Source organism: Pseudorca crassidens, chromosome 5 (genome assembly GCF_039906515.1).
Source record: "Pseudorca crassidens isolate mPseCra1 chromosome 5, mPseCra1.hap1, whole genome shotgun sequence".
In the NCBI taxonomy this organism is placed as follows: domain Eukaryota; kingdom Metazoa; phylum Chordata; class Mammalia; order Artiodactyla; family Delphinidae; genus Pseudorca; species Pseudorca crassidens.
The window spans coordinates 54,988,969-55,006,543 of record NC_090300.1 but is presented as its reverse complement, the minus strand read 5'-3'; the positions used below and the strand labels follow the sequence as shown (position 1 = coordinate 55,006,543).

General features: G+C 39.8%; 1 protein-coding gene and 1 non-coding gene across 8 annotated transcripts in view; both read left to right on the top strand.

Annotated features, from left to right (window-relative positions):
- Nucleotides 1-403: 403 nt before the first annotated feature.
- On the top strand, nt 404-475 carry TRNAE-CUC (transfer RNA glutamic acid (anticodon CUC)). Its single transcript has one exon. It is a non-coding gene; the product is annotated as a tRNA-Glu (tRNA).
- Nucleotides 476-13,720: 13,245 nt separating this feature from the next.
- The window catches only part of PLD1 (phospholipase D1), a 203,633-nt gene continuing 199,778 nt past the window's right edge, over nt 13,721-17,575 (top strand). For 3 of the 7 annotated variants that reach the window (XM_067738037.1, XM_067738038.1, XM_067738030.1), the window contains exon 1: nt 13,761-13,909. The gene's annotated coding sequence lies outside the window, so the exon portion shown is untranslated. Of the gene's footprint in view, nt 13,910-17,575 lie in introns of all 7 variants that reach the window. The other 4 variants (XM_067738033.1, XM_067738031.1, XM_067738032.1 and 1 more) reach the window with 2 other exon arrangements.

Sequence of the window (17,575 nt, the reverse complement as noted above, 5' to 3'; positions counted from 1 at the left end):
GGGATTGACATATACATACTACTATATTTAAAATAGATAACCAACAAGGACTTGCTGTATAGGTCCTTTTGCTCGATATTCTGTAATAACAATGGGAAAAGAGTTTGAAAAAGAATAGACGTATGCGTATGTATAACTGAATCACTTTGCTGTACACCTGAAACTAACACAACATTTTAAGTCAACTATAGCACAATATAAAACAAAAATTAAAAAAAATAAAGTGTACCTTTTTAGCATAAAAAATAAGCTGCATTTCTATACATGAACAATGTCAAAAGAAAATTAAGGAAACAATTCCACGTATAATAACATCAAAAATAATAAAATACTTAGTAATTAGCTTATCCAAGGAGGTGAGACATATGTACAGTGAAAACTATTAAACGTTGCTGATGGGAATTCCCTGGTGGTCCAGTGGTTAAGACTCAGCACTCTCACTGCTGTGGCCCAGGTTCAATCCCTGTTCAGGGAACTAAAGATCCTGTGAGCTACAAAGCATGGCCAAAAAAAAAATTATAAAAAAAAGTTGCTGAAAAAAATTAAAGAAGACATAAATAAATGGAAAGACATCCCATGTTCATGGATTAGAAGACTTAACATTATTAAAATGTCAATACTACTACAATCAATAATTGATTCAATGCAATCTCTATCAAAATCCCAATAATGGGGCTTCCCTGGTGGCGCAGTGGTTGGGAGTCCGCCTGCCGATGCAGGGGACACGGGTTCGTGCCCTGGTCCGGGAGGGTCCCACATGCCGTGGAGCGGCTGGGCCCGTGGGCCATGGCCACTGGGCCTGCGCGTCTGGAGCCTGTGCTCCGCAATGGGAGAGGCCATGGCAGTGAGAGGCCCGCATACTGAAAAAAAAAAAAAAATCCCAATAATGATTTTTTTCCAGAAATAGAAGAACCAATCCTAAAATTCATATGGAATCTCAAGGGACCCTAAACAGCCAAAACAATACTGAAAGAGAAGAACAAAACTGGAGGACTCACGCTTCCTGATTTCAAAGCTTACTATTAAGAGCTACAATAACCAAAATCAAGCGTGGTATTGGCACACAGATAGACATATGCACCAATGGGATAGAATGGACAGTCCAGAAATAAACCCTTACATATATGGTCAAATGAGTTTTGAAAAGGATGCCAAGACCATTTAATGGGGAAAGGACAATCTCTTCAAAAAACGGTGCTGGGACAACTGGATATCCACATGCTAAAGAATGAAGTTGGACCCTTATGTAACATCATAAACAAAAATGAATTCAAAGTGGATCAAGGACCTAATTTATGACCTAAAACAATGAAACTCTTGGGAGGGTCCCCCTGGTGGTGCCGTGGGTTAAGAATCCACCTGCCAATGCAGGGGAAACGGGTTCGAGCCCTGGTCCAGGAAGGTCCCACATGCCGCGGAGCAAGTAAGCCTGTGCGCCACAACTACTGAGCCTGCACTCTAGAGCCTGCAAGCCACAACTACTAAGCCCACGTGCCACAACTACTGAAGCCTGTGTGCTTAGGGCCCGTGCTCCGCAACAAGAGAGGCCACCGCAGTGAGAGGCCTGTGCACCGCAATGAAGAGTAGCCCCCGCTCGCCGCAACTAGAGAAAGCTCGCGTGTAGCAAAGAAGACCCAATGCAGCCAAAAATAACTAAATAAATAAAAAATAAATTAAAGTATAGAATCTTAAAAAAAAAAAGAAACTCTTGGGAGAATAAATAAGACAAAATCTTCATAATATAGGATTTGGCAATGATTTCTTAGATATAACACTAAAGGCGCAGGTAACAAATGAAAAAGTAGACAAATTGAACTTCCTGCAAATTAAAAAAAAAATTATGCATTGAAAGACACTATCCACAGAGTAAAAAGGCAACCCACAGAATGGGAGAAATTATTTGCAAATTATGTATTTGATCAGGGAATAATATCCAGACCATAGAGAGGACTTCTAAAACTCCACAACAACAACAACAACAACAAACAACAAACCCAATTCAAACATAAACAAAGAACTTCAACAAACATTTCTCCAAAGAAGATATGTAAATGGCCAATAAGCACATGGAAAGATGCTCAACATCACTAATCATTAGGAAAATGCAAAACAAAACTACAACCAGATAGCAACCCACAACCATTAGGATGGCTACTTTCGAAAAAACAGAAAATAACAAGTGTTGGTGAGGATGTGGAGAGACTGAAACCCTGTGCACTGTTGGTGGGAATGTAAAATAGAATAGCCAATGTGGAAAACATTATGATTTCCTCAAAAAATTAAAAACAGAATTATCATATGATCTAGAAATTCCACTTCTGAGTATATACCCAAGAGAATTGGAAAAAGGGTCTCAAAGAGATATTTGTACAGCCATGTTCATAGCAGCATTATTAAAACGTGGAGCAATCCAAGGGTTCATTGACTGATGAATGGATAAGCAAAATGTGGTATATACATATAGTGGAATATTATTCCATCTTAAATAGGAAGGAAATTCTGCAATATGCTACAATATGGATGAACCTAAAGAACATTATGCTAAGTGAAATAAGCCAAACACGAAAAGACAAAATGCTGTGTGATTCCACTTATATAAAGTACATAGAGCAGTCAAAAATCATAAAGTCAGAAAATGAAATGGTGGTTGCCAGAGGCTGGGGGAAGGAAAGAAAGGAGAGTTATTGTTTAATAGGTGTAGATTTTCAGGTTTGCAAGATGAAAAGAGTTATTTGTATGGATGGGGGTGGTGGTTGCACAACCACATGAATGTATTTAATGCCACTGAACTGTACACTTAAAAACAGTTAAGATGGTAAATTTGATGTTACATGTATTTCATATTTAAAAAATTGAAAAAAATAGACACTAGACATTTTCTGTCAAGATTTTCCTCATTCCTATGTTACCAACCAGCTCCTGTGGGTCAAAATTAAATCCTGAATAGCAGATCTCTTTTATCGCAAAGAAATTGTGAAAGTTTGTTTTCCTGTCACAGCTGACAGAACTGTGGCCCACAAGCAAGGCAGAATGGCCACATCCTTTTACCAGAACGAGAACTGCAGTGATGTCGCCATTCTGTCTTGCCTGTGGGCCACAGTTCCATCATCCGTGACAGGAAAACCCTACGCCATCTATATGCTTTATTCCTAAAACAATTGTCACTTTTTAAATCTTTGTCTTCTTTTTTCCTCATCCCCTCCTTTTGGCTCATCTACTTCCTACAAGTGTATGATTTCTCAATTTAGAAAACTGAAGATTTAGCCTTTCTATTCCTCTATTTCTTTGAACATATTTTAACTCGTTCATTTTGTCTTCAATGTGTATATACAAAATTTTGATGATACACATGTAATTTGTGTAAAACTATAAAATTACATTGCTTACTATTCATATGCAGTAATTGGTCTACAGTTAGCTAAATTGCATGAAAACAATACCCAAAAGGGATAAAAAAGAAAGTAACATATTCCTCATTTACAGCTATTGAACCTCAACTGCGTTTCAATATTCATTACAAAAGTCACTCTTTCTTGGGACTTCCCTGGTGGTCCAGTGGGTGAGACTCCGCACTCCCAATGCAGGTGGCCTGGGTTCGATCCATGGTCAGGGAACTAGATCCTGCATGCATGCCGCAACTAAGAGTCTGCATGCTGCAACTAAGAAGCCTGCATGCTGCAACTAAGAAGTCCGCAAAAAAAGATCCCACGTGCTGCAACGAAGATCTCGCATGCCACAACTAAGACCCGAAGCAGCCAAAATAAATAAATATTAAAAAAACAAAAAAAAATCGATCTTTCATAAGTGCTAGCCTAACAGATTTGTTAAGTTCTGGATTTGTAAATAAAGTTATGAGAAAAGATTCCTTAGTTTGTGTATGTCATATATATATGTATATTTAAATATTTATTTATTTATTTATTTGGCTGCGTTGGGTCTTAGCTGTGGCATGCAGGATCTTTCCTAGCAGCGTGTGGGCTTCTCTCTAGTTGTGGTGCACGGGGTCCAGAACCCACGGGCTTAGTTGTCACCCCCCATCCCGCATGTGGGATCTTAGCTCCCTAACCAGGGATCAAACCCGTGTCCGCTGCATTGGAAGGTGGATTCTTAACCACCGGACCACCAGGGAAGTTCCTGTATATGTTATATATTAATCAATATATTTTCATAGGGTTCAAGTCTGTAGAAATCATTTTATAGTGACCAACCAAAAGAATAATGTAAGACACACTCTGATTAGGATTTATTTCTGTTTAGTGCCTGCAAATCAGAATTTCTAAGAGCAAATTGTTTTGGGCTAAATATATTTATATTTTTAATTTAATTAAAAAAATTTTTATTGAAATCTAATTGATTTACTCTAAGAGCAAATATTAAACTGTACAACTCAGAGGAAATAACTACTCTTACAATTCCCTGCAAAGCAGGGAGAAAATATTACATTTTTATTTATTTTTATTTTTAAAAATAAGAAGGGAGTTAAGTCTTAATAAAATATTTTGGTAGACACAGGCATCCTTCCTCAAGTTTTTCTTGTGTGGAAATAATGTGAGGAAAAAAATATGGCAACCAAATGTCAGCAAATAATTGTGGAAGATGCATAAATCATATTGTGGAAGAACTGAAGAAACAAGTGTTAGAACAAGTTTTCAGCATGGGAGCCTTTCTATACAGTTGGAGGAAAGAATGAATATTTCTACAGTGTCTGGGCTTATGTTGGATTCTGCTTTAATTAAATACTAGAAGTAATTTTCCTGTTTCACTTAAGCAGTGGCAATCAGCAGAGGTTATACTGTCCCACTGGAACATTTTGGAAATGGGGTGTATTCTTGACCAACACAGTGACTGGGGGGCACTTACGGGCATTTAGTGAGTGGAGGCCAGCGATGCTAGAGATCTGTTATTCATGGAATGGTCTTGTACACTGAACAATTGTCCCTGATCCCACACAACCTCCAAAGGTCTTATTGGACACTCATGTAAGTAAAAAACTCTGCTGAGTATCTGAGCCTAGAACCAACTCTGTTTTACGTAGAAGTTCATAATATTGTTTGTATATTTTTCATATAGACTGCATTTTTGGAGAATGTAACTAGTGTACATTGAGGGAAAATTGTTCTTTGGAACTTTGCTAAGAGTTGTTCACAAACAATTCTTGTTCATTCAACAATCACGAACAGATTGTTCATAACTCACTTGGCAGCAAAACCTGACCTGAATTGATTTGAAGGTATCTGGAAAATTAAGTCACTGGTGGCAACACCTTTATCAGCTGACAATTTAACTGTCACATTCAAATATCAATATAAAGAAATGTGTTGACCCTCTCTACTCAAAGTGTCCAGCTTTAGGTAGACCAGCAGCTTCAGAATCACAAGCTTGCTAGAAATGCCCACTCCAGACATGTGAAATCAGAATCCACATTTTAACACAAGCCACAGGTGACTTGTGTGCACATTGAAATTTGAGAAACAATGATGTAGACAATACTTAGGTGGAAATTTGTCTTTTAAAAGACCTATATTCATTATAGGGAATAAAAACATCTATCCCTCTTATTATGTCTTCCAGTATGGTTTGTTTGAGAATTTTACATGTTGAGAGATACTCTACTCTTTTATAATTTACTTTCTCTTATTTCTCCTTTATTTTCAATACATATTTGTATTTTGTGAAATTATGAATTAATTCCACTTCAAGATAATAAAGAGGATGTTACAACAATAAAAAGGATATGTTGCTCTTATAGGGCTGAAAGCTACCGAATAAAGCAAAGACGTACTGAAGGACAAAATATATTATCAGCATATATGAATTCCATAACAAAAACAATGTTTTATGGAAAAATTGTGACAATGTCACCACTGATGGAAGAGTTGCTTTGGCTGGAATAAAATTTGGATTCTGGGATAAAAATGCAGACAGCTTTAAAATAAATTTATTCATTGCATCATTCAGAGGCAAGAAGTTCTTGCAGCAAATAAGGTGAAGCTAAAAGTGTGCAAATTGCTATAAATATAGATACTATATCTACTGACATAGATAATGGTATAAAAATAAGACCTTTAGACTATAGCAAACTATTCACTGTTCTTAGTAGAGATGATGAGTAATGATGTAAACATTTTGTATCGCAGACGAGGTTACTGGTTTTATCATGGCTGAGTACGTTAAAGGAGTGACACACTTTATTTTCCAAAAACATTAGTGTTTCACACTCTGTCTTTTCTATAACAAGTGTCTATCAATTCTGTGACAGTAAAACAGAATTTAAAATTAATACTGTCTTCATAATAGAAGTGTCACTTTAATAACAAGTGGGAGAGTTTCTGCTTTTGAAGGAAACTCGGGCCATGGTGAAGGGCATAATGACAGCAGACCTTTGGAAGTGCTTCCTTCGTAACTGATTGACTTTGGAAAATATGTGTCATCTATAAAAATTCTCATATCTGTCCCCCTTAAAAAGCTTGGAAATAGAGATTTTTTATTCAATTAAAAAATCTTCCCCAAAATGACTTTCAAATGGGTTTTGAATCTATTTGCTAAATACAGTTGTTAAAAACATAAAAATACAATGAATCTGATTAGTTGGCAAAAAAAAACATTGTGCTCTAAGATATTGAATGAATTGGGAGGGGGTAGGGAAAAGGGTTTTAAAGTGTTCTTCCTTGTCTCCAGGGTCTACTCCATTCTGTTTTAATTCAGGTCTGTGATGCCCTATCCAAAATTCTAAAATCCAAAAAGTTCTGAAAACCAAGTTTTCTTCCGAACTCACTGCACAGGAAAATCGGACCTGAATTGATTCGAGGCTATTTACAGTTTTTATTTTTCCATCCAGTGTGTCTATTCATGTCTTTTGCTGCAGAAATATGAGGGTATTTAATTATGGGGTGCTGCCCCAAGCCTCACTGGGGCTATTATATATGATTATAATATAACATAATTATATAATATATAATTCTCCAAAATTCATAAAATTCTGAATATCCTAAATTCATCTGGTCCTAAGGGTTTTGGAGCTTGTGGACATGTGCGTGTGCGGTGGTGAATATAAGATGAGTAAAGAATTGAAAAGTATTTTTGATGATATGTCGGGGTCTTTTTCATTGTAAGGTTAAGGACTGATAATTCTGAAATTTGATCCCTGAATTTTTGTTGTTAAAAGGATAATGAAGTCACATCTTTGGGCAGAGGGTCTATAATTCAAAGTGAGCATGTAAGTCAAATAGATTGTCCCACTAAAGAAATAATACATGTATGTATATATGTGTGTGTGTGTAAAATATATATTTTTTCTTTTTTTTCCACTTTGTTCTTGCAGAGGGTTCTGCATCCTGGAAACACCCAGAGCTCAACTGAAGCTGTGAGCTGAGAGGTTTCTGAGAGATGCTTTTGCTGTATCTGGGTGTGAGGGTAGGACAGTCTCTACAGGCTTACAAACTAGACTAAGGCATGAATTTTTTTTTTTTTTTTTTTTTGCCGTACGCGGGCCTCTCACTGCCGTGGCCCCTCCTACTGCGGAGCACAGGCTCCGGACGCGCAGGCTCAGCGGCCATGGCTCACGGGCCCAGCCGCACGGGCCCAACCGCCCCGTGTCATGTGGGATCCTCCCAGACCGGGCCACGAACCCGCATCCCCTGCATCAGCAGGCGGACTCTCAACCACTGCGCCACCAGGGAAGCCCTAAGGCATGAATTTGAAAGTGCACCTTTAGTGCGACAGATTATACAAGTGTGAAAACCTACATCAGCAACAATTTAGTGTGAATGTCCATATGATTACATTTCTACTGGAAAATAAAAAGTGATGCAGGCAAATGATAATGTTTTCCAAACCCCTTAGCTGTTAGCAAATGTTTGCCAAGAAAACACTTCCATAATTCTCTGGAGGTTCTAAAAGATTAGAAGGCACACAGGCAGGGACCCAAGTGGCTCTCATCCTGGGAAGTTTTGCCACTCTATTATCATTAAAGAAACCTTTTATAATATGTCCTTCTATTTCTATTCTTTTATTCTAAGTAAAAACATTTGCTGGTATAACAAACATAAATTTCTAAATCTAAACTGAACTAAGAAAGTGTAAAACCAAACAAATGTTTGTAGAAACATTTAAATTGGAAAATGCAAAGAATGCTAATGTGTAATAGAGTCTGAAGCTAGATGCTTTTGAGACTATAGGTACAATATCTGATTTCAACCAGCACTGAACTTATGATGTGAAAAGCTGGATTTGTTGCATGTTTATTTGGGCAAAGGCTGAGTCAAAACGATGGGAAAGAAATCTGTCTTTAATTTTGAAATGGGAATATGTATGGTGTAGGAACTGGTCTAAAGGGTGGTAGAACTGAGTTCCACAGGGCAAAACTGCAATAAATCAAACTTACATTTCATAAACAAATAGGGCATTTGCCCAAGTGAAGATAAAAAATGCAACAGTACAGAGAACTCTACTCAATATTCTGTAATAACCTGTATGGGTAAATAATATGAAAAAGAATGAATATATTAATAACTGAATCACTTTTCTGTACACCTGACACTAACACAACATTGGAAATTAACTATACTGTAATAAAATTTTGTTAAAAATAAAATAAACTGAAAAAAATGCAGCAATAATGCTACTAATTGGACACCACTGATGCCTTCACTAATTCATCTCCCCAGGAATTTTGTATGGTCAGGGAATAACTAATGCCCTTGTTGAGTAAGGCTCCTCCTTAATATTTGGTTTTCCTTCCTTGGTTTTCCTGAATATTGGTTTCTTTCCTATCTACACCAAGATGCAGAATCTGATCCCTTCCAACACCTCCATGACTCTCACTCCAGTCCATCCTTCCTTGGACTGCTCCTTGGTCTTCATGCTTCTATCCTCACCCCCACGCAGTCTAGTCTCCAGATGGCAGTAGGTGTGCTCCTTCTAAAACAAAAGTCGCACTGTGTCCCTCTTCCGCCTCAAGATTTTCGTATCAATCAACATTAAATTCCACATATACACACTACTATATATAAAATAGATAAGCAACAAGGACCTACTGTATAGCACAGGGAACTCTACTTAGTACTCTGTAATGGCCTATATGAGAAAAGAATCTGAAAAAGAATATATATATATATCTGAATACATGTAGAATATATATATGCATCACCTGAAACTAACATGACATTGTAAATCAACTATACTCCAATAAAGTGAAACACAAAACATTCAATTCAAACCCCTTCCTCTTAGGAACTTGCACCCTGCCACCCCTCTGACTCCATTTTCTATCATTTTTCTCCCTGCTCACGCCACTCAATTCACCTTTGCCTCCTTACTCTTCCCTGGAAAATATCAAATATATTTCTACTTCATGGCCTTTGTACAACCATGAGGTTGATGCTCTTCCTCCAGACATCTGCAAGATTTGCTTCTTTTCTTCTGCTCTGGTGTCACCTTATCAGAGAAGCCTGATAAGGCTTTTCTCTGTCAGCTTCCCTCAACCTCATTCTGGAAGCCCTTGTCTTTTCCTTTACCCTGGTTTATATTTCTTCATAGTACCTTTCATCTCCTACATATTTCAGTCTGTCCTCCTACAGAAAAGCAGACGCTTCATTTGTCTTATTCATGTAGTACCTTCTTATAAACTTAACATTATAAAAACCCACTATGTTGCAGCTACTAAAACAGTACCTGCAACATAGTGGTTTTTTATAATGTATGAATGAATGAAACTTTATACTTGATGTTAAGTTTAAAAGTTAAAAATACATAGATATGTTTGTATAAAACATGTTAGCTTTGAAAAACATGTTTTTCTTTATTATGGAGTCACAAAGCAATACTTCCTTGATATCATTTTTTTACTGTGCAATTTATGGATTTGGGGGGAACTGATTACAGTTGCTTTTATAGTTACTTGAATACAATTGTAGCAACCAACTGACATACAATTGTATCATGCTAAACAAATATTCACTCTTTTAAATGATTTTGCATGTTTTCTCATTTAATAATCATGCTACTTTTATAAATGTACAAATCCATGAAAATGAATACAATTTTAAAAGATACATAAACATTGAAGATATAAAGATATTTTAAACAAGGTTTTAGACTTACCTACTGACAGGGCAGTTGGATCCTTTTGGGTCTTTGGATATGAAAACACTTCAAAGGGACTGGCTAAGGGTAACTGAGAAGATTACCTCTGATGTTTCAGCTCCAGTTGTAGGCATCAGTGCGGCCCCTTTTTAAAGAGTCACATGGTAGACAGCCCACAAACTGAGTGCTGTTGGGAGAAATCATGAAATGGATGAATGGTCTGCAGGAAGCTAAAATGAAGATCGAGAGTTACAATGCTTCTGTACACCTTAGCAATATCCACTCTGTTCCTCGTTCTCTCTTGAGAGTCCTGGTCCTAACCACTGTCACTTTTTTTTTTTTTTTAAGCCTTGATAATCACATTATTCTCATCTTTCATTCCATCAGTGTTATGATGGCTAAAATGATTTATGTCAGCAGGTGACTGAGGATAAAATATCCTGCTTCATACTCTGAGTTACCAGAGTAGCATGTGTACTGTGATTAGTTAATTAGGATTCATAACAAATAAATGAAGTGCTAATCAGGGGACTGTTAGGTGGATGGAATGATATAGAAGTCACACAAGTTATGTTAGTGAGGGTTATCAAGAGACAAGCAATGGATGCAGACTCTTGCTATCTGAAGGAAAAGGGCCCCAGGGGCTCAAAGACTCAAGGCAAGGCTGGGAGACAAGACTGGAACCAACAGTGACAAAGGAAGTGCCATAAGGTTAAAAACAAACAAATCAGGAAGTGGGGAATCGTCTCTGACTGGGCCACCCTGGTCAGGGTAAAGCTGCTGCTGAAGCTGCTACTGCCTCTGTCCAGTGAGCCCAGCCCCAGACACTACCCACTCTCTCATTCCTTGGGATTCAGTCCACCTGACCTACAGCATAAATGAACTGGTGGTGGGAATAGAGAGGAAGGATCTGCCTTTTGTCTTGGAGATTGCTGCCTCAAATTATCCTTTTGCTGAGACTATACACATTTGGGTAGAGATAATTCTCTATAAGAAAATGGAATTATTAGAAGAGATGACGGATGCTGGGTATCCAAAAATGACCTAGATGATCTGGACAGCAGCGTACATATAAAATATACCACAAGATAAAATCTGGGGGAGGACACTGGTATGTAAATTTTATTTATTCTATAGATAATACATATATAAATAATGTTTCTATTAAAAGCATTAATGTAAATTAACAAGAGCAGCAATAATATCACATAGGAAAAAACAGGCAATAGATATGAATAGATCATTCTCAGTAAATTGTACAAATAATAAAACATGAAAAAAGTTTTCATCGTTATTGATTATTGAAGAAATGCTGATTAAAACAAGATATGATTTTGGTCCATCACATTTCCAAATTATAAGCAAGATTATACTTAATATTGGAAGGTATTTTTGCAGCATCTCAGAGTTTCAAAAATGTTTATAAATATTGATCCAGTAGTTCCATTCTTAGGTCCCTATTCTCAACAAAGATGGGTATTCAGTGTTCATTCCTGAATGACTTAAAACTTCCAGGAAGTCTGGAAACATTCTAAAAGCCACCAATAGATGAGCAGATAAGTAAATAATTAGAATATTCTTCAACCACTAAATTTTTTTTTAATTTAGCGATGGTAAAAAAATACTCAATTTATAAATATTCAGTGAGATAAACAGGATTCAACATTGTTTGTACAGGTGATGTTAATTTAATTTTGTAACAAATCTTTATGTATAGAAAACAAAAAGGAAATAAAACAAAATGTTAATAATGGGTATGTGTGGAGGGGGAAAATATAGGTGCTTTTAATTTAAAAAATTATTTTCTGTCATCTCCAAAACCCTGTATTTTTGTAAAATATAAATGTAAAAATTATAAAATGGCCATATATTACTTTTATACTGAGAAGAAAAGATAAAACTTGAAGAGGATTTAGAATACCACTTGTGTGATAAAAATGTCAAATATGTATCCAGATGGATTTATAACAGGATTCCATAGTCGTTTCTTTCTTGACATCTCTGAAGATATGCAAGATTTGGAAAAACAACAACCAACCGTCAGCAAATCTCTCAGGACAATAGAAATAATCACATAAAGAATCATACTATATATAAAACTTATATTTGACAGTCCATAGCTTAAGTTTATCTCTAAACAACGTATGGCCTTTTTCTATTTTATTCCTCTAGCTCAGGGAAGCAGAAATTCAATTACTGTGAGGGCACTTAAATAATTTTATTTCTTATTATAGTTAATAGAAAAACCTATTGCCAAATGTTTTAATGATGACACTTCGAATTTGGGATGCAATTTTATAGCCTGCTGGTTCCCAATCAAAAGTGTTATAATTTCTAAAGACAAGCTTGTAAGAGTGCATTACTTGTGCGTATAATACTTATCAAATCATCTGTGACTAATAAAACTTGAGAAATAAGGGGAGGAAAGGGTATTCAGCCTTTTGGTAACATGCTTGTCTTACACTTGCCAAAGTCCTCTTAGGCAATACTCTGCTTGCTCAGAGGGCCATGTGTTTAACTGTAAAATTCTGTCAGTATCATAGGATTCAAAAGACATCAATCATTTCTGTCAACAAGGAAAGAGTGAAGGCAGTGTGACTCTTCTATCATTAGGAAAAGATGTGCTCAAGAGGGAAAAACGTAGTCCAGGGAGAGCTGAGCAACTATAGGTTACAGGAAAACAGAGTTCCAGACTACAGTATAATTTCACTTCTCCTACCCTACTTTGGACTGGAATATTATATTTTTCACTTCATGTAGTTACACGTGTGCAGTAAGACATTATGTAACTCAGCCAGTCTCGGCCGCGCAGTATCCACTAAGTGCTTTAAAGAAGCCATCATTATTAACAGTTTTGGGGTATGTGGAGGCAATAGCTTCCTTTGGCTTTGGCAGAAAGCAACACTATGTAATGAGGTTAGGGTGGCATATATTCAAAGCCATATTCCAAAATGGCTGCTAGTCAAGCCACATGACAACTGGTTCTTTTTTTTTCTTAAGACTTTGTTCTAAGTGGACATCAAAATCGCTTTATTTGGACAGTTCCGTGGGTGGCATGGGAAATTTTCCATGTTTTACTCCTGGTTTATTATTTTATACTAAGATTTCTGAATCATACCCAGCTTGAGTTTCAGACATCAAGACACAAATTCTAGTCTCCTACGTTCTTGACTGGGTGACCTTAGGCTGGTTACGTCACTTTTCTGAGTCTCAGTTTCCAGTTTCCTTTGCATGTAAATTAGTGATAACACCTACCGCCAGGGAGTTGGAAGAAACCTTATGGATGACATCAACGAAGCTCCTACTTCTTAATTGCGTCACCTCAGGCAAGTTACTACACTTTTTGGCTTTTCTCCCCTACTTGTAAAATAGACCAATTCTGGCTACCAGCTGCGATAGACGAGGATAAGATAATCTAGGCAAAGCTCCTACAACAGTGTCTGGGCCCTTGGCGGCTCAAGAGTACCTGAAAATAATAATAAAAATGCTAGTGAACGTTCCCTAGGTTAACGCAGTTGAGTTCTGAAACTCTGGGAGAAGAGAGAATCAGAAATAGGGACCAGGAGAGAGGCCCAGCGGCCTGAGACCTCCTGCCCAGCGATGGCGGCCCGCTTGCGCCGCGACGCATCCTGACCGACACCGCCTCGCCCCACCCCTGCCGGGCCAGCGCGAATCCCGGCGCCGAGTTCCGGGAGACGGCGCGGTCCTCACTCAGGCCCTCCTTCCTTCCCTCCTCCCCAGCCTCCAGTGGTGCCAGCTGCGCCCAAGCCCCAAGAATCCGCCGCCACCGCGCAGGTTCCCGCGGCCGGCCGCCCTCGCCCCACAGGTAGGAGCCGCGCCGCGGCTGGGGCGCGCAGAGCTCCCGCGGGAGGCGGTTTCCGCTGCGCTCGCGCTCCGTCCCTCCTCCCGCCAGCCTCGGGCAGCTGGCCGCTCCCCGCCCAACTTGGACGGAACCTTGGCAGTGGCGTCGGCGGCGGGCGCCAGCTTCGTGCGGCCTCGCGGGAGCGGCCTCCCTGGCAGCCTCCGGGGTCCTCCTGTGCACGCCTTCGTCCCGGGTTCCTGCAGAGTCGACGCTGACAACTTCGGCGCTCACTCTTGCCGGGGCGGGCGGCTGTGTGGCGCGCAGAGCCGCGCTGGCTCCGGGCCGAAGTTGGGGGCGTCCTCTGCAGGATGTACCCATCTCCCTCGCCGCGGGGGCCCCCAGTACAGTGTGTCCGGTGACCCCAGGTCATCTCGCGCGCCCGAGGGTTCGCGTGCGCTATGGGATGACCGGGATGGCGGGCGCGATGGGACCAGCATCCCGGACCAACCAGGAAGTGCTGCGTTCCGAGGCTTGGAGCCCAGCCCGCCAGATGAACGGTCCCGGGCGTGTGGCCACACAGCTGCCCGCTGCGGGGCCCACGAAGTGATGACGCCGGGGTCGGGCAGGGCAAGGTGGGGGGCAAGGAGCTGGGCGTGTGTGAAGGGACTTGTTTTTCTCGCTCCAGCTCCAGGTATGTGGGACTTAGGTCTCAGATCCAAGAGCGTGGTGCTCCAAGCCTTGAATAGGATTTTGTTAAGCCCTTCAGAACTACCCTTGTAGAATCAGTCCAGAGCTACCGCCACGCCTATATTTGCTCCCTCTCCTAGTCTCCGATTATTGCCTTCTTTACTTCCTCTGTGAAGTACTAAACGCAAGTAGATTCTTACTGATCATAAGGGTTTCTGCATTTGATTATCGCTAGGTTTTTCCCCAGAATGAGGAGTTCCCTTAACTTTATCTGCCAGGCCTGCCTGTTACAGTTTAGATCGCCCTTTGAGTGCTTTCTCAGGGCTTTGGGGAGACCAGGTGTCCAGAGTCCTCTGTGCTGTGTTAAATGGCCAGTTAATGGTGGTGCAGTGAAAGTGTAAAGAATGGAAAGAATCTACGGCTTGAACTATTAACAGGCTCCACAATTACACACTGCCTATTTGAATAAGAATTTCTTAAATTCTTATTAAATTTTTAATAGTATTAAATGTTTTGTGATAACATACATACAAGTGAATTGTACACAGGCTTTTAGCTTGAGTTTGTACACAGCCTTTAAATGTTGTTTGAGGATCTTTTCACTAATTGTCTGAGCTCCCAGCCTGTCTTCTCAGGATCTAGTGTAACTCACAATCCATATAAAAAGTGTGAGTATTTATGGCTTTGAGGAAAGTGTGTCTTCACCATGTTTGTTCCTGATGTCAGAATATTTGTGAACCATGGCGAGAAGTGCTGCCTAACACTCATTTAGGCTTGTTGATGCACTTTCAACTAGGTCGTGGGGGGACCCTGCTCCTTAGAAGTTGTCTGATTACTAAATATGTGTTTCTTAATTGAAAATCATTTGTTATAAATTTCATTTACCTTTAAGTCTTACAGGGTTGTTGTTTTTTTTGTTTTTTCTTTGTTTTTTTTTCTTTTTTGCGGTACGGGGGCCTCTCACTGTTGTGGCCTCTCTCTTTGCGGAGCACAGGCTCCAGACGCGCAGGCTCAGCGGCCATGGCTCACGGGCCCAGCCACTCCGCGGCATGTGGCATCTTCCCAGACCGGGGCACGAACCCATTTTCCCCTGCATCGCCAGGCGGACTCTCAACCACTGCGCCACCAGGGAAGCCCTTACAGGGTATTTTAGTTATTTTATTTCACTTTATTTTTATTGTGCTAAGATACACATAACATAAAATTTGTCATTTTAACTTTTTTTTTAAAATAAATTTATTTATTCTTGGTTGCCTTGGGTCTTCATTGCTGCTCATGGGCCTTCTCAGTTGTGGAGAGTGGGGTCCACTCTTCACTGCAGTGGCTTCTTCTGTTGCGGAGCACGGGCTCTAGACACACGGGCTCAACAGTTGTGGCTCGCGGGCACCAGAGCGCAGTCTCAGCAGTTGTGACGCAAGGGCCCAGCTGCTCCACGACTTGTGGGATCTTCCCAGACCAGGGCTCAAACCCGTGTCCACTGCATTGGCAGGCGGATTCCTAACCACTGCGCCACCAGGGAAGTCCTCATTTTAACTATTTTTTGGTATAATGTTTAGTGTCATTAAGTACTTTCATATTATTGTGTTACCATTGCCACTATCCCTCCACAAAACTCTTTTCATTTTTTTTAGGGTTTTAATAACATTTTAATGATAATGATTGTAATTCAAGCTTTAGTTTTCTCACTAAGCAAAGTTTGAGTTCCTTCTCATAGCTTTAGAGAAATTCACTTTTAAAGAAGAAAATTGAAAAGCTGTAGCCAGACTGTGTTTAGTAAATCTTACCTCCATCAGGAAAGGTCTAATACATTACTCTATGAGGATAAACTCGTGAGCTATTTAAATTTGTGTGTAAAGGTACTGTGAGGTTTAACTATTAAGTGGGAGAAACAGGTAAGGGAGTTTTTTGGTTTTGTTTTGATTTTGGTTTTTTTGGGCCACACCGGGCAGCTTGTGGGATCTTAGTTTCCAGACCAGGGGTTGAACCCGCACCCTGGGCAGTGAGAGCTCTGAGTCTTAACCACTGGACCACCAGGGAATTCCCTGGAGTTATTGTTGATAGTTTCCTCTCCTTAATCTCTAACAGAAAAATGAAATACTTTTGTCTCCTTAGCAGTGCAGTAGCATGTTTCTAAATTATGCTTGAGCTCAGGTTGTGGCAACCTTTTAGTAACTAGAAGGAGTTTGCTTTTTTTTTAATGTTCTTTTTTTTATATAAATTTATTTATTTATTTAATTTTGGCTGCATTGGGTCTTCGTTGCTGCGCTTGGGCTTTCTCTAGTTGTGGCGAGTGGGGGCTACTCTTCGTTGAGGTGCTAGGGCTTCTCATTGCTGTGGCTTCTCTTGTTTTGGAGCTCGGGCTCTAAGCGTGCTTGCTTCAGTAGTTGTGGCATGCAGGCTCAGTAGTTGTGGCTCACGGACTCAGTAGTTGTGACTCGTGGGCTCTAGAGCGCAGGCTCAGTAGATGTGGCGCATGGGCTTAGTTGCTCTGCGGCATGTGGGATCTTCCCCGACCAGGGATCAAACCTGTGTCCCCTGCATTGGCAGGCAGATTCTTAACCACCGCGCCACCAGGGAAGTTCTCTAAAAGGAGTTTTGATCAAGCTAGCTGCTAGGTGTAGCAGTTTCTTTTCCACTGTAGGTGTTTTTAAAGATTGATGCCAGAGGACCCAGCCCATAAGATATGGCCCTTTAAACTCTTAGTTTGAGTCATTGTGTCCGCGAGAGAAGCTGTAGCTGTGCGAGGCCTGGTTTTATGTTTATAATCCTTTAAGTCTTAGCACCACAAAATAAAATGTATTCTCCCACCAGGATATGGGTAAATGTTTTTGCAGGGTTAAAATGAGAAACTTGTAACCTAAATTTCCCATAAGCCTGTGACATTTCTGATTAGAAAAGGAGTGGTACAAATCATATCTCACGCTGCAGTGGAAATGCCTTCCAATGTGTTAGTTTCCCTAAATGCACACAGTGCAGTGTAAAATCTGGATCTCAGATGTTTTA